Raw genomic sequence first — 16555 nt, forward strand, 5'->3', positions numbered from 1 at the left:
CGTAGCCAACGAGTCTGACAACCTCAAAGCTCAATAGTTTCTTCAACTTGTAACAGACCCAAAAGCCAACAACATAAATATTGTTTTCTAAAGGAGAAAATAATATTTGATTAAATGAAGCACATTCTCATTTCTTAAAGCAAGCAGTATTAAATATCCGGGCAAAAGGTAGCAAAGACTTATCTGTAATAAACCGGGTTGTGGCAACTAGCCTATAGATTTTTCGAATGTCAAAAGCCACCTGCTTGTCATTAAGAAGCAAGGCCAATGGGAGGGGGCGATATCAGTGTACTGGGGTGACCACAGTACAGTTAAACTAGAGTCAATATCCACAGAAGACAAACTCTGCGTCGAAGTTTTCCGAGCTGCAACGGGGAACATTTGAAGAAAATCCGAAAACGTTTATCGAGGAACTTAGGACGGAGTAAAAAATGAAGCGATTCTTCAGCGTCTTCTCCTGATTTTAAGTTTTCAGCTCCCATTCCCTATGCAGTACAAAAGCATATATCCAACATCACATGCAAAGGCAAATATGGATATAATCTTATTCATTTCAACGACGAGGGTGTTCAGGCCTAGACTACGTTCTATATTCTACGTTCAATGTTAGACTTATTGCTGTGTTTCTGTCCACAGCTATGTTTTCTGTCATTATAAATTAAAATTAAAAAGACGTCCAACGTGACTCTCGATTTTACGTGCAACAATGGGACAGAAAGAAAAGAGAATAAAGATATATTAGCGTTTTGATTATAACACTTTTTATAGATATTCCTTCATAGCGTGCTATCGGTTTGACCTGGTTGTTGGTCATGCGTTTGCAATTTATTTATTTACTTTCTTCTTTTTTTTGGGGTGGTGGAGGGGTTAAACCTAGACATGAACATAATATTTCCCTAAAGATTACATAATTAATTTGGGTCTCAAACTTTCTGTAGCTTATTGCTTACTTGAAATTTGGCACTAAACTTTACATGCTTATATATAAATTATAGATTTTAATGTGGACGAACTTACAAAAGCTAGTTTGTGAATTTTATTTATATTTTTTATTTTTTACTTCATACTTCCCTAGTTTGATTTTATGGAGGCGAGTCTTTTCACGCTTAAAAAATAGCATAGCCAAGTATTTCAGTGAGAAAAAAAGCTACTTGAAATTCGTTGTCCAGTCTCTTTGGTATTTTTAATTAAGACATCATCTTTGAGAAGGTTGAATGATTTATGTCAAGGCTGGACCCCATTGTTCACGAGTTAATTCATCAAAAGCAAAGTTTCTTTACGATTTTTTTCTTTTTGCAAAGAAAGACTGAAATAATAAACCGACCACTGTGACATTCTTTAGTAGGCTACTTTTCTATTTTTCATAACGCGGCAGATACTCTTTTGTGGTAGGCCTACAAGGGCGGGAGTCGACAGTGTCTGCGATTTCTCTAAAGTTCTCACACTTTGTTTACTGGTGGCTGATTATATTGTTCGCTTTCAATAGAAATGTTCCTAGAAAATGTTTTCACCCCTAGAAAATAATACTAAGCTGCTCTTCATATGACTACACCCAAGTTAGATTGTAAATAAAGTGCTTGTTTTTTTTTAAATTTACTTCACACACTTCGTACGCCCGCAGAAAGTTCAGTCTTATGAGCAGGAAGATAGACCTTGTCGTCCTAGCTGCCTGCCGCGCAATTAATGGAATGTTAGTCTTCTGGGCCAACTTTTCCCTCGGAAATATGTGTGCTATCGGGAATTATACAGAAGTAGCTTGAACTTTATCCATCTGCATTCCAGCACCCATTACTATATGCTACTGTAAACTATCTGTACACTAGCAAATAATTATAAACGTTAATGACGCCAGAATATCTTAAATTCGGGCCGTATTTAAGTGGTCAAATAGTTTTCTGGTAGCGGCTGAAATCGGATACACTATTTATTTTTTCTGCAATAGAAATTTTTATTGAAGTACAAATATAAATCATGTCTTAATACACCATATTTTAGTATTAGGTGGAGTTTTCTTTTTTTAACTTTAACATAATAGCCCTTCGAGACCAACAAGTGCTAAAGGTATGTATAATCAATGTTCCATACGTCATTTACTGTTAAAACGTAGCCAAGAGCAACATTACTGCCGCCTGGTAAATAGTGGTGCCACGTCTATTCGGTAGGTGAATCAGCACACTCTGGAACTGAAAAGGACTTGACCTTTGCCTGTATGTTTGTCTAATGCACAATCAGCCTTTATAAGAGACACACGAGTGTGACACGTCCTATTCAACAGAGGGATGTTCGAAAGTCACACATAAAGCTAAGGAGTTTAAATAGCTAGATTATAGGTATTTATAAATACAATAATGGAAACAATAGGCCTATACTAAAAAGGACCACTATTTGAGTGCCATGCTATTAATTGAAATTCGCACAAAAATGAAGAGGCGGAGAAAAAGATTGACCTTTTCGAAAAGCCTTTTTTCTCTTGTTGTTTGAAAACGTAGGCTATTTATCTATTTATTCATTTTATAGAAGTCAAGTACACAATCAAACGCTGGAAAGACGATCGTTTTCGAGTAGTCGTAACACATTCGTGTACAGTCTTAACCAATAAATAGCTTGCTCCGAAACGAAATAACAACAGTCAAACTGGGTAGCCTACCAATAGCAAAAGATTGACACTTAGTAGCTAACTTCATACAGTATGGTAACTTCTGACAGGTGAGAATTGCACTTAGGAAAGTAACTAGCTGGCGAAGCACCAAAAGTCCCAACAGGCAGAAACACATGGGAAAATAGACCGATCATGTTTCACCCACCTGTTTAACATGAATTAATTTAGTTTCACACAGGAAAGACTCATTCTGAACGACAGTTGTAGGACTATTTGAAAGGTACGGTTAGCGAGCTGCCATTAAGACAGATACGGCTATAGGTATCTAACACACAAAGAACCAGATCGTGCTCTGACCCTTTCTTTTGCCCAAAGCTTGAACAGTTAATCGGCTAGGCTACTTCAGAGAGACAATAACATCACCCTTTTCACAATAATATAATGGCCACTTCATAATTCATGTCATGTCCACTTTTTGGAACGGGGTTTCAACTTAAAGAAGGGGGAAAGGGGCGTGAGTAACAAACTACTCTTTCGATTTATTTATTTGTCTTGTATTTATCCAGGAAAAAGCCATTGAGATTAGATTTTGAGTTACACAAAATTAAAAATACAAAGGAAGTCACCCAAGCGAAAATATATAATACTTACGTGTATTAAAAAATATAATTTAAGTATAGAATGCTTCAAGTATAGTTATAGTTTTTATACTTAATTTAATGTACACTTCCGTACTTTGTACTTTAGTATCCTTTTGGAAAGTATCCTCTACATGCAATTGTTTAATGGTATATGAAGTGTACTTACAGAAAGAACACTAAAGTACAATTACAGTTCATTTAAATTAAAGGATATTTTCAGAAAGTAAACTATTAGCACTTTGTTTACATCCCTGGAAAGTGTACTATCACCCTTTTCTAACACCTAGACTAGACTAAAGGCTTTCCACTGTAGAACCCAGTTGCCATGTTTAATTGTATTGTTCATTTTGTTTGAATAATTGTATTGTTATTTTGTCCGTAAGCATCAATCATAGTTTTATATATTTCATTGTGTGTGTATATAAATACATACACAATTTTAATTATGTAAGTTATTAATTTGAGCAGAATAAAGTTGTGTGCTTCTCCTACTTGAAACGTGTTCGTAATTGAATGCACTAAATGGTACCAGAAAATGAAATATAGGTATAAGTACCTGGCATAGTGGTGCAGAAACAGCCTAATTGCAAGAAGGTCCCAGTTGCAATGGATTGGCAACCTGTTCCGCCCCAACCTTGAATGCTATTTTAAGTATATTTTGAACATAGTAGTGATAACTTAAAATCGTACAAAAAGTGTATTTCCACTACCTACAAATCACCCATTCAGTCAGTACACTTAATACAAGTTTTTAAAAAGTGTCCCAATTTAGTACACTTAAATACTTAAGTAATCCTAAGTGCATTAATGTCGTGGAGAAGTTATACAAAAGAACAACCATAGTGTATTTAGGTACACTTAAAGTGCAGGCAATTTAACACACAATTTGTAGTTTTGTACAGTATATGATTAGTATATGTGCATGAAAAGTATACTTAGTATGTTTTGAAAAAGTATACTTAAAGTGTATATATATATATATATATATATATATATATATATATATATATATATATATATATATATATATTATTTATTCATTTATTTTGCTCGGGCAACAATAAAATTGACCAAAACCTACATACAGTGATGAGACTTTTGTAAACAGGAATGAGCAGTAGGGATTAATGGCAAGAGCACAGAGTAAAGTATGTAAGCATGTGGCTAGTGACACAATTTGTATTGTTTTGAGACTGTATGTTCATTCATACTGTAGGTTCAACCCTGTAGGTATTGTAGCTCTTTTTATATAGTTCCCCCATTTTAGGGAGACCAAAAGTAGTCAAATTAACATAATCTTTAATAAAGTTGTCATATTTAGTACATGGTACTTTAGTACTTTAGTTGTCATATTTAATCCTTTGCATTTGATAACTCCCTGAAGTCTGCAGCCCATAGATATCACCAGATGCTGGATATGTTCTGTGGTGATGCTTTGCCAGGCCTATTGCAGCCATTTTCAGTTCCTGGTTTTGCCTACAGTCTTGTCTTCAGCGAGTGAAACACATGTTCAGTGTTCAGTTGGATTTAGGTCGGGTGATTGACATGTCAAGTCGCATGCATTCAAGTTTCTGGCCCTGGAAACTGCCCAAGTTGCTTTACCAGTGTGTTTGTGGTCATTGTCCTACTGCAAGGTGAAGTGCCATCCAATGAGTTTTGAGGCATTTGGTTTGCTCTGAGGAGATAAGATGTTTCTGTACACCTCAAAATTCATCCTTCTGCCAGCAGTCACATCATCAATGGAGACAAGAGAGCCAGTGCCAGTAGCAGCCATGCCCAATCCTTAACACTACCTCCACCGTGTTTTACAGATGATGGTGGGGGGGATGCGTTGCATCATGAGCAGTTCCTGTCTTTTTTCACTCTTTCCTGTTTTCATAACTTTGGCACAAGTTAATATTCATTCAATTATTCCATGAGACAGAACTCTACAGTTATTTCATGTAATTATTAGCAAACTCTAACCTGGTCATTCTACACTTGATGGTTACCAGTGGTTTGCATCGTGCAGTAAACCCTCTGAGGTCATGCTAGGGTAGTCTTCACTTCATGGTAGTCTTTGTCACATCTACCTACATCCTGGAGGGTGCACTTGATCTGTTTGACAGTTTAAAGAGGGGTTTTCTTCACAGTTGAATGTATTCTTCAGTCATCCACAACAGTGGTCTTCCATGGTCTATCAGGTTGTTTGCTATTGCTGAGCTCACTAATGCATTCTGGCTTCCAAACAATGTATCAACCAGTTCATTTTGACACACCCAATGTTTAGACTATGTCTTTGACCAATTTATCCTGATTTTTCAGCCTCATGATGTCCTACTTTACCTGGTATTGACACTTTCTTTGGTCTTCATGTTGACAGACAGCAGCAACAGACACCAAATTCAAATGTTATACCTAGAATCAACTCTAGACCTAATGTTAGCTTTCCTGTGCATGGACTAATGATGTAATGGCACATAGCTGGCCAGAAACAGCTGAGCTGCCAGCTGAACTATAATGGTGAAACTATGTATAAAAAGGGCTGTAATTCCTGCAAGGTTCACACGATATGGTTGTAAAATCCCTCAAATTAAAGTTGACAGTCTGCACTGTAATCTCATATGCATTGTTTCTTTTCTAATCCGATGTGCTGGAGTACAGAGCCAAAATCGCAAACATTGTGTCACTGTCCAAATACTTGCACATCAGCCACTGCCATGGATTACACATTTAAAATCAGCAATGGGAACTAGAATGTGTGGTTTAAGGTCTTTTTGTAGATTGTTCCAACTGTATAGAATAAAATGCCTGAAATTAAGCCATCTTCTTATTAAAATGCTCACACAGTAAAATGTCTAGTGTTAATTCAACTCTTAATAGATAACATTTTGGTCCCACATTCCAGAGTTGGGCCAAATGTTATCTGTTAAGAGTTGAATTAACACTGTTAAAGTTGAATTAATACTGAACATTTTACTGTGTATCCCCTCCAATGCACTTTATTTAATTTGTAAATTGATTTCAGTATACACCCACATTATTATTATTATTATTATTATTATTATTATTATTATTCACAACAACAACAACAACGACGATAATAACTCAGTTATTAGTGGTTCTATTGAATATTCTATATTTTACTGTTAAGAGATTCTGTGCAAGCCATGCTCACAACCCAAGAATGTGAGTCTATTGGTAAATTTGATTTACGATTTACTGTTTTACGTTCAGTTTACGGGCACATAATCTAAACACGTTCAAAATCAGAGTGGCGGGCAATAGCTAAATATTTGCTTGTAATCTGACTTTGCATATTCGTTGTCATCCGCATACTCTAACAGTAAAAGAAAATGTAAAGGTCTCACTGAACCGAAGATCATTTAGCGGCACGTAGACAACCATATGACTGTATTTATGAGGTGTAACTAAATGCACACACTGAAGGGATCTGTATATCCCATCAACCGTTAGACTGCGGCAAGAGGCAATGTTTCTTCAAAGTATACCAGAAGACGAATAAAATCAGTTTATGTTTTTGGATATGGTGCAAGGGCGTGCAGTTCATACACCGAGAAACGTTAGACTAAGGCATAGGCATATTCGGTTCTTAGCCTGTTTGTGAATTATAGCGTAGTAAATGGGCATAGGAAAAAGAGATGTTCCACTAACATTGTCAAGATATATAAAATAAATAAGTTAATTATGGCAATGACGATGAAGTAGCCTATGTTAATACTTGCCTTGTTGATAAAAATAAATTACAATTACTACTACTCCTACTACTACTACTACTACTACTACTAATAATAATAATAATAATAATAATTCCAAGAAGTTCGCAATAAACGCAAAAGTTGTAAAGGTCATTTACACTGCCAGTAGACTACAAGGATGCATATTATTGTCTTAATATATGTCTCAAAAAACAAAGTGAAATATGACATACATTTAAATAAATTACATATGTTGTATAAGTAATCACTTTCTGTAACAAAAGTACATTTATTTATTTAAAATGAAATTAAGAACGATATGCCATAGCCTACGTTATTACTGTCATGATTTCAAAACTTCTGAATTGGAACAGACGTTTGTCGTTTCATTTTTATTTTTTACATTTTTAAAATAATAATAATAATAATATTAATAATAATAATTTATTTTTTCTGTCTGGTTTCTCACATTTTGATTTAGGTGTAATTACAGGATATTCACGTAGGTTCATCTTACTAATATATGTTTGTGATTAAGTAGAAAATAGTAGGCCATTTTTGTTCCTTGCCCTGTTTTGCGCTGCATATGTATGTGTGTGTATGCAGGCTTGTAGTAACCCGTAAGATTTTGCCTATGCCAGTAACTCAGAGATCCCTGATTGTTAAGATTTGAAACTACAGTGAGACAGTAGACTTCATTTTGGCTGCATTCCGTCTGATTAATTAATTAATTAATTTATTTTTTATTGTGTTTTATGATTAGGGTCTTAGTCACTCCAATTGACAAACTAGGACATGCTAGTAACTCTGTAAACATAATGTGCACATAGGTACAGCCACAAAAGGAAGTTTGGCCATATATTCACATTTCACACGGTATAACCACAAATGAAGTTATCCACGTTGGCTTTCCCCTCTTTTGTTCAAAACCACGCAGCGTGTGTACCCAAAGGTGTACATTGTGCTGATAAAGCACATCAAAGAAAACTTGGAACTTGGATAAATTAAAAATTCTCTCTCTCTCTCTCTCTCTCTCTCTCTCTCTCTCTCTTTCTCTCTCTCTCTCTCTGTGTGTGTGTGTGTGTGTGTGTGTCTGCGTGAGAGAGATGAACACAAAGTTTCAGTAAGTCTGAAAACATCATACAACCGTAGCTAGTCATGCAATTATGTGCAACTACATAGTGAAATTGTCTCACTCAGTAGGTTAAGCCGATTAACTTTTTATTGCTTTTTATTTTTTATTGATATTTAGAATTTGCTTGTTTTTCGTGGGGTTTTTTATTTTATGAATTAAATCAATTACATTTGTTAATTGTGTTGTTCCATGTATTTAATAGTTATATTTACATACAGCATGAGTGGTCTTAATGTTACTTTAACTCAATGATCCTGATGTGTTCGTGGACCCTCGAACGATGCAGGTTATTTCTACTGAGGTATGGATCACTCATGAATTTACAAGTGAATTTAAAGTGTGGCCTTAAGTTACGATGTTACGAAACATCAGTCTTGACATCTGCACTGGTGATCTAACGAAGATTGTAGGCCCTATACGCTGAACGCCAAAGGCTATTTGAAGAGAGAGAAGTAATAGAATAACCAACACTTTGTTCAGTATTTTCTTTCATTTAAAAATGCGTGTTGTGAATAATGCGGCAAAATTAAAGCGAATACAAGGAGCCAATCATGAATACCACCATTGTCCGTGCTCTTTTTTTATTCACCGTATCATAACCCCCCTCGGAGAAGAAAGCATTAATATGCTGCAGGAAGTGACACGTTTCTATTGAAAACCAAAGAATTTAGGCGAATAGCGGGTTGGTGTAAAGAAACAATATCAATAGGATCAAAGGCTGCGTACACAGACGTGTAAATGCACATGTGAATCAAAGATGAACGATGCACATTCAGTAACTGAACTTAGCAACCAGATTTATATATTTGACCCTGTTTCACCGACGGTCTTAAAATGACCCTTGGAAGCAGCCAAAATCCGTTACTTCCCACTGATACTGTTTTATACCACTTGCTTAATGAAAACACATTGTGCACGTCAATTAAAATGCGTGTTATAGGGAAAACAATTTAGTTAACCGTATATTTAATAACCAAACAAAGGACCAGACCAGACCAGAGTTACATGACTGACAGTGCTAGGCAACAATGCGTTGGATGGAAATGCAGTGGAGCGAACACGATTGTAGGAGGTAATATTCTGTAAACGTCACTCCCCGCATCCATGTGTGCGGACCCAAAGAGAGAGGGAAGAGGCTATTTTGTAGCATTCATATGCTTACAATTTAACCAAACGCAATCAAATTATGGTTGTTAATTTGTACCAAAGGCCTACTAAAGTGTGACTTACTGCAACAACGACATTTATAGCTAATCTCAATAAATCGTTGTTTAAAACCTGGCCTATTGATCGTAGGAGCCCAATTGTCCCAATCGAAAAGAACGTGTTTTATTTCTAACGCTAATTAAGTCGGCTGATAAGCGTGTGCGTGAGACACAAGTGTTTTGCACAGTCCAGAATAAGCGCTAAGTAAACAGGGCAGACAGAAGACTGCACTCTTTGTTGGGACAGAGCAGCTGGCCAGCCCCCTATTGTAGTGAATTTCATTGCCCGCAACCTACCCGCTGCCCCCTAGCCAATCCAACGCACAAAAACGACTGGGTTGTTCTGCATGCGTGAGCTACACCGCCGTCCCAGCCTACGCTTTTATTTCCCTCTATTGAAGGCAGAGTGCCTTGGACATTTTGCCCCTTTCTGGCGACCACAAAGCTGGTTTAGAATGCTTTAGAGGGAGATGAAGAGAAGAATTAAGTTAATCAATCGCTTCTAAGAAAGAGCACTACAACAAGAACAACGAAGCAGGAAGTTATAAGTAAAAGTAGAAAAGGGGGAAATGGCCCTACACTGTTATAGTTGCATTGTTTCCCCCCCTCTCAAGAACGGCTTTGGGAACCGTGCCAGTCCGGGTGAAACATGTTTGCAGTGACTCGGTAGATTGTCTAAATGAAAAATGGAAAGATAGATGCTAGGCAGCTGCTCTCTTTAACTGTACAGTTGAGTTCAATTGTTAATTGCGGTGAGTTCTTAATGACCCACCATTTTCAATAAATGTGTCTTCTCAGTGTAGTAAACAAATATAGTTTGGGATTGGGGAACACTTCAGAACCTAAGGTTTTACAGTGAACTTTGACACATAGGAATCACTCTCGTGAATATCGAATCATCTATAAGAAAGCTCTCCAACCACGGTTCTGGAGAGTCACAATGTTAACTGAATTTTGTATATGCAACACTAAACAATTCACTTAAGTAGCCGATTGCACAGTAAACACCTCATCTCATTTATCAGGTCAGAATTAATTGCTGGAACAAAGCCTGCTTTTACCAGAACAGCAATCAATTAAGTTTTCCCAAGAAAACTTGATATGACAAAAATAGTTGCACAAGCAGATATCCAAAAAGAGATCAAGTGTAGTTTTAATCTATGGGACAAATAAATGCCAACTCAGACTACTATAAGGCTGATGAGACCTTCAGGGAAGTGACAGGCTCAGCAATAATATATGTTCCTAGGGTCACATTACATACCTAATTTATTTAACTTGTTTAGATTTTTACAATTGTTTACAACTTTATTTTGGCATCTACTTTTCTCTCTCATATGTCAAACAGTAAACCCCATGCTTGCTGACTGTTTCACATTTTATTCACCATGCTTTGTAACGCATTCTAATAGCTTCACACTGTGAACACCATGGTTTTTCACTGTTTAAAATGTATTCACTGTGCCTTTTTACTGTCGAACACGACAGACACCATGTTTAAAGACTGCTTTCTATATGTCTGTTTCTGATTGTAGACCTTTTCCTTTCTGAATATCTAATCTTGAGGTCTGTGTTTCCTGGCTGTTCTTCATTTAGTGTAGACCCAATGCAGCCTAGTTATACACACAGTACATCATGCTTTAGGGCCAGTCCACATTTAATCCCCGGTTCATCATGCTTTATGGCTTTTCCACATTAGAGGCACCAGGCTTTGTGGCTTTTATTGCAGTAAGAAGTTGTCTTGGGTATGATAATTGCATCACAACTGCATTAAGTGAAGATTAGAAAGGCAAAAAATGAACACAAACTTATACCTAGTCTATATAGTTCTGTAAAGCTTCACACAGAATGAAATATTAAACAGAGAAATCTTTACATGCATGCACAATATTGTTTCCACAACTTTTGTGCCAGTACAGCATAATAAATATGACAATTAAACACAGCTTATGCAGTGAAGCATACACACACACACACAAAAAAAAAAAAAAAAAAAAAGTGAAATCTTAACATCCTGTTTGACATTTACAGAGCAATGATCATTAAACAGGGAAAGATCATAAAAAGCAGTACTTTATTGAGCATGGGTCTGCCTGCATAAACATCATTATTCTCTCACACGTACAAATTTTGCTGCTCATTGCTCATTTAGCATATATATATTTATCCTCTTTAATGATTTCTATGTTCTGTACATCAAAATGTGAGGTGAGTCAGTCTAGCACATTTAATTTCAAATTTTGAGCTCTGTGGAAAACAAATAAACAAATATTTGAAACTAAAACCCAGAGAAAGTTATAAGCTTAATGTACCAAGCACAGGTGATGTGATTGACCCTCGCAAGTCTGACTGCTGATGAAAGTCTGGCAATTAGTTTATTTTCCTCAAAGAGAGGTGTCGAACATGCCACATTCTTAAATATTTCTTTCAGAACAGCAATTAGCAGAACCAGATGTTCCATTCTGGTCTGGTAATTGAAAAGGGATAGTTCACCCTAAAATGAAAGGTTATTCATTTTTCTACCATGAGAAATAACTTTTTAGCTGATAATTCTTTTTCCCGAATTGGTCAATCTAGCAGAACAGCTTTACAAGGCATTGTTTCCTTAATGAACGGAGATGTATCGCTGGGGAATCAACAAGTTTGGCTTTCTCTGACATTGCAAAAAAATTAAATAAATAAATAAATATATAAAAAACGTGACAGTAAAAATGAGCAATTAGGAGGATATAAATGCAACCACAACTATGTCCATAACAAAATAACCGCTTAAGTAATTTAAATTTCACAAGAAACCTGTCTACAAGCTAAAGTGCCTAATGAATTGCATTATCCATATTAACTGGTCTCGTTAGATATTTTGGTAGACGAATAAAATCTGAAAAAATGCTGTAGAGAGCCGTTATTTTTGTGCTTAAAGACATTTCCAAGAAAGGGTAAAAAAAACAAATAAAAATATTCATTGAGAGGGTGAGCTATCTCTTTAATGTGCAATAAATTCATTATACAAAGGTAACATTTCTTCAGACAGTTTCTCTGATTGTGTATTAATTTGTCAAGTGCTCTTGTTTAATGTGATGTAAAGGGAAATTATAGCAAAAAAGAGCAACAAACATAACTGAGGACCTTTAGAGAGTGGACAGAATACATACCGGTGCAATGCCCAGATATTACATAAGGGAATAAAATGAAATATTAATTGCACAAATATTTGCCAGTATTACAATTAATTTTGTAATACTACATTACTATATGCTATATTACAATATAAACAGAAAGATCAAGTAGATAAGTAAATATCTATCTATCTATCTAATTTTTCAGGGCAATGACATTTCTATAAATGTGCATACCCCATTTTCATATTTTCTCCTCCACTGAAACCAACAGCTTAGAGAAAATGAATGAATGCTAAGAATCTGACCAAAGCACTGTACAGAGAACTTTTCCACTTTTTTTGGCTGGTCGGTCAATATATAAAACCAAGTTTAGTCGTGTTTTAGAATGAAGGTGAGAGAGATGAGAAGGAATGAACTCGCAGAGGGTCATGGGCTGTCAATCAAACCTATTTCCAATCCGGTTTCGGCCCTCCAGATGACCCCTATTGGTGGGAGAGGGTGGACGAAAGCTTTCACGGGTCCTCACATCTCCCATGTGGAGCTGGCCAGCCTTGTACTGGGTCTGTGGAGAAGTCCATTTATACATGGGGGCAACACATGTTTGCGCCAGGCCGCATCAAAGGTCAGTCTGCTATGCTTTGAACACTTCAAAGCAGGAGATGGGACTGTAGTTTTTAAGTTTTTACGGCAGGTGTATGCAGGGGTCCCTGACCAATCTGGGGTGGTCTTAGGGAGGGGGGGTGGGGGTGGGACACGGTGGGGCCAGGAGCGCTGTCTGACCAGGCTGTCTGGAATATCTCAATGCGACAAGAGATGTTCAGAATCTCAGCCCTGAACAGACTTGGAGATAGACTTGACGTAGCGGTCTCTACTTCAAGGGTCTCTGATTTCAGAGGGACTCAGCAGGACGGAGTGTGGCCGTTGTCATTCCCCTCAAAGGAAGCAAATACATCTGGGACCCACAGGCCACCCCCCCCCCTCCCCACTGGCTAAAAGAAGCAGTCATCCCTCTGGGAAAGTCCTCTACTGTCACACTGCTGACACAGCATCTGAGAGAACTGTTGGCCCTCGTTGGTTTTTGTGTACTTTTGGCCAAGGATTGAATTAGGCTTCTATTTGATCCAAGCGCTATTCCCCTTTTGTCCTATCACAAATACTACATGTAAGGAACAGAAGAGTAACGCCCAACATTAAGGACAAGTGCACTGCAATTTACATTCCATAGAGGTCCAAACTCACCTCTATTGTGTATATTTATTTTAGTTAATTATGCAAAACTAAGAATTTGATGATAGCAGGCCTATACACATCGGTCAGGTTAATCGCAAAATAGGGAGGGATGAAGACCCCTTTGAGTGATTCAGTTAAGCATTCTCGTGTGTTCTATGTGCCGTTCTAAGTCCATTTATTTTGTACCGTGCAGAGAATTTTACCATAATCGCAATCTTTAAAGTCATCAATGGCAGCAAGGGCTCCAGAAATGTTCTGAGGGACCCTTCTGACTGAAAAGTGTATTACTCTTCCAGCCACACAGATATCTGAGCTCACAGAGTGGCTGTGCACATTGTTAAAAATGGCTTCGGAGGCCTAAAACAAAGCAGGTGGGTTTACAACAGTTCACAGATGGTGGGAAATTGTGCATAATGAGGAAGAAGTCGACACCGGCAAGCACTTTCATCTTTGACGGGGAAGGGCTGAGCAAGTGCATATGTGCATTCTAGAAAAGAAAATAAAACCGGAATAGATATCTTTACATTCAAAATTTCCAAAAAATATTTAAAAAACCAAAACAGTCAGGTGATGCGCATATGCGTTTATTGTGAGAAGCTTTCATTTGTAAAGACAGTGGAGATTTTGCTTTGCTTGTATACATACTTGGGCTGACAGAGCAAGCAATGCACATATTGCCTTATTAAAAGTCCTATACTGTAACTTCCTGATAAATATTATCCTCAAAACATGTGCCTCTTTTGTTTCAATGTTATGACAAAAGTGGGACTCATTTTGTAGTGCAATGATTAAAAGAACATTACCTGGCTCTTAAGATTCCCTGAACAAGCTGTGCCAAATTGGTTGTTTTCCATTTGGTGATTGATTGAACTTTAAAAAAAAATGCGATTTGGCTTGCTTTGTTTTTTGGTCCCCAGTCATCTCCTGTTATTAAGGAGGGATTGTGGAATTTCTCACTTGGAGTCCAATTAAGGATTTGCATAGTGACAAGATTTTTCACTTTAATTACCATATATAATGTAGGATTGAACTCCTTCTCTTATTCATCAAACTATGAAGGAGAAGCAGAACTCATCAAGTGTACAGATAGCTGTGCCTATAATTGGCCCTTACTCTCCGTAATGCCAGGGAAATGCAGAGCTTTGTGGAGTGTATGATAAACATTGAAGCAATTAAAGTGATATGTAAAACACATATTTGTCAAATTATGAAAAGACGGGACTTATTTGGGAAACCGCAACAATGGTTCACTTTAAAACAATGGTAAAATATCCTGGAAGGAAATAAAGACACGGCAATTATTTTATATGTAAACAACAAGTGAAGTCTATTTTGCAATACAAATATAGCATCTCAATGTACAAATAGTATCTGTTCCTGTTCAAAAAATGTACTCATGTACAGTTTGTATTTGAGTGCGTGGCTATTTGTATAGTGTATGTTAGATTAGTTTGGAGAAACTTTGCATGATTGACACTTTTACATTTGAATAAATTGATGTCACTTATGTGGTTAAAATGCTTGACTTTCCACATTTGCCGGTAGGTATATTTTCAATGATTCACTTAAAACCCTGCTGTCAAGAACGTGCATCTGTTTGGCCTCCGAATGCAAACCCATTCATCCCTTCAAAATGGAAAAATTATAGTCAGCTAAATGGTAGCTCATCAGAGCCTGTCTCTCAATATTCCACAGTAACATCATAAAAAATAAAGAAAAAAAAAAACTAAAAGACACATGGACTTTCACACCAAATGTGCTGTTCACATGATTAATCCCATTATACCACACATTGGGGGAATGGCAGACATCACTTTGTTGAGTTGGTGGCATTGTGAAACGGGCTTTTGTTGGGGCAGTTGGAGGTGGGAGTGTATGTGGGGGGAGTGGGGGGGTGGAGGAGTGCCTGGAATATTTACTTTACAAGGATTCCTTGTGCTAAATTCTCTGGACAGACATGCTGTGATCACAACTGGCTCCCTTTAAACAAGATCTGAGAGATTCTTTATTTGACAGAAAAACAGTGTAGCGCCGTTAAAACTTAATGATGCAAAACTGCTAAGTTTTTCTTTTTCTTTTTCTTTTTTTATAGGGTTACTCTGAAACACTGTCATCTCCATTGATCTGCAAATGGGTGGCTGTATTCTTATTTAAAGTAAAAGGATCGCTTTGTCTACTAAAAAATAAATAATAATTTTAAGAGGTGAAACTGAATGTAAAATCTCAAGGGCAACCGATGACTTACGTAAGACTTACATAAATTTCAATGTTTATCAATATGGTATAACAGAGTGATGTATTAGAATTACTACAATTAATTTATCTCTGTTAGTAGAAAAAAAAGTAATTTTAGTCATACAACAGGCAAATTGTTAAGTAGATTTGTTTCAGGTTTGCTACATTGAGATCTGTAAAAAGAAATCTGGTCTACCGAAATATTAAATCCGATAAATGTGGGGGAAAAAAACTTGTTTTATGACTAACATTATTCTGGGGGGATACCACATAATCTCACTCCAAAAACGTTTTCAATAAGGACATTGCTGCAACATTTTTAATATCTTTTGAATCCAGAAAAATGAGTATAGGTTGTCTGTCCACAAGCCTGGGGTCACATTGTTCTGTTTTTACCAACCAACTGTATGTCTCCAACTGTCAACTTTGAGAAATTAGCATTTTTCCCCTTTTTTGGTCTTGTCTAATGGAATGTGAAATGATAAAAAACTGAAATCTATGTCATAATGTAAAATTCTTTTTTAAAATGAGCCTAGTGTTGTGCTCACTCATCAGATAATTACAATAGCTTCAGTTTCCTAATAATGCACCACTTGATAGTTTTCACAAACCAGAATTGCCCATTCAATCATATTAAAACCACAATAAAAAATAATTTTCTGGTCAGCACCACTGCACACGATGGAGCACTGG

At 36.7% G+C, this 16555-nt stretch overlaps 1 long non-coding RNA gene across 1 annotated transcript in view; it reads left to right on the forward strand.

Annotated features, from left to right (window-relative positions):
- LOC118230340 overlaps window positions 1-16555 on the forward strand; it is a 35725-nt gene that overhangs the window by 17612 nt on the left and 1558 nt on the right. The window lies entirely within an intron of this gene.

The sequence above is a fragment of the Anguilla anguilla genome, chromosome 6 (genome assembly GCF_013347855.1).
Source record: "Anguilla anguilla isolate fAngAng1 chromosome 6, fAngAng1.pri, whole genome shotgun sequence".
Lineage (NCBI taxonomy): Eukaryota > Metazoa > Chordata > Actinopteri > Anguilliformes > Anguillidae > Anguilla > Anguilla anguilla.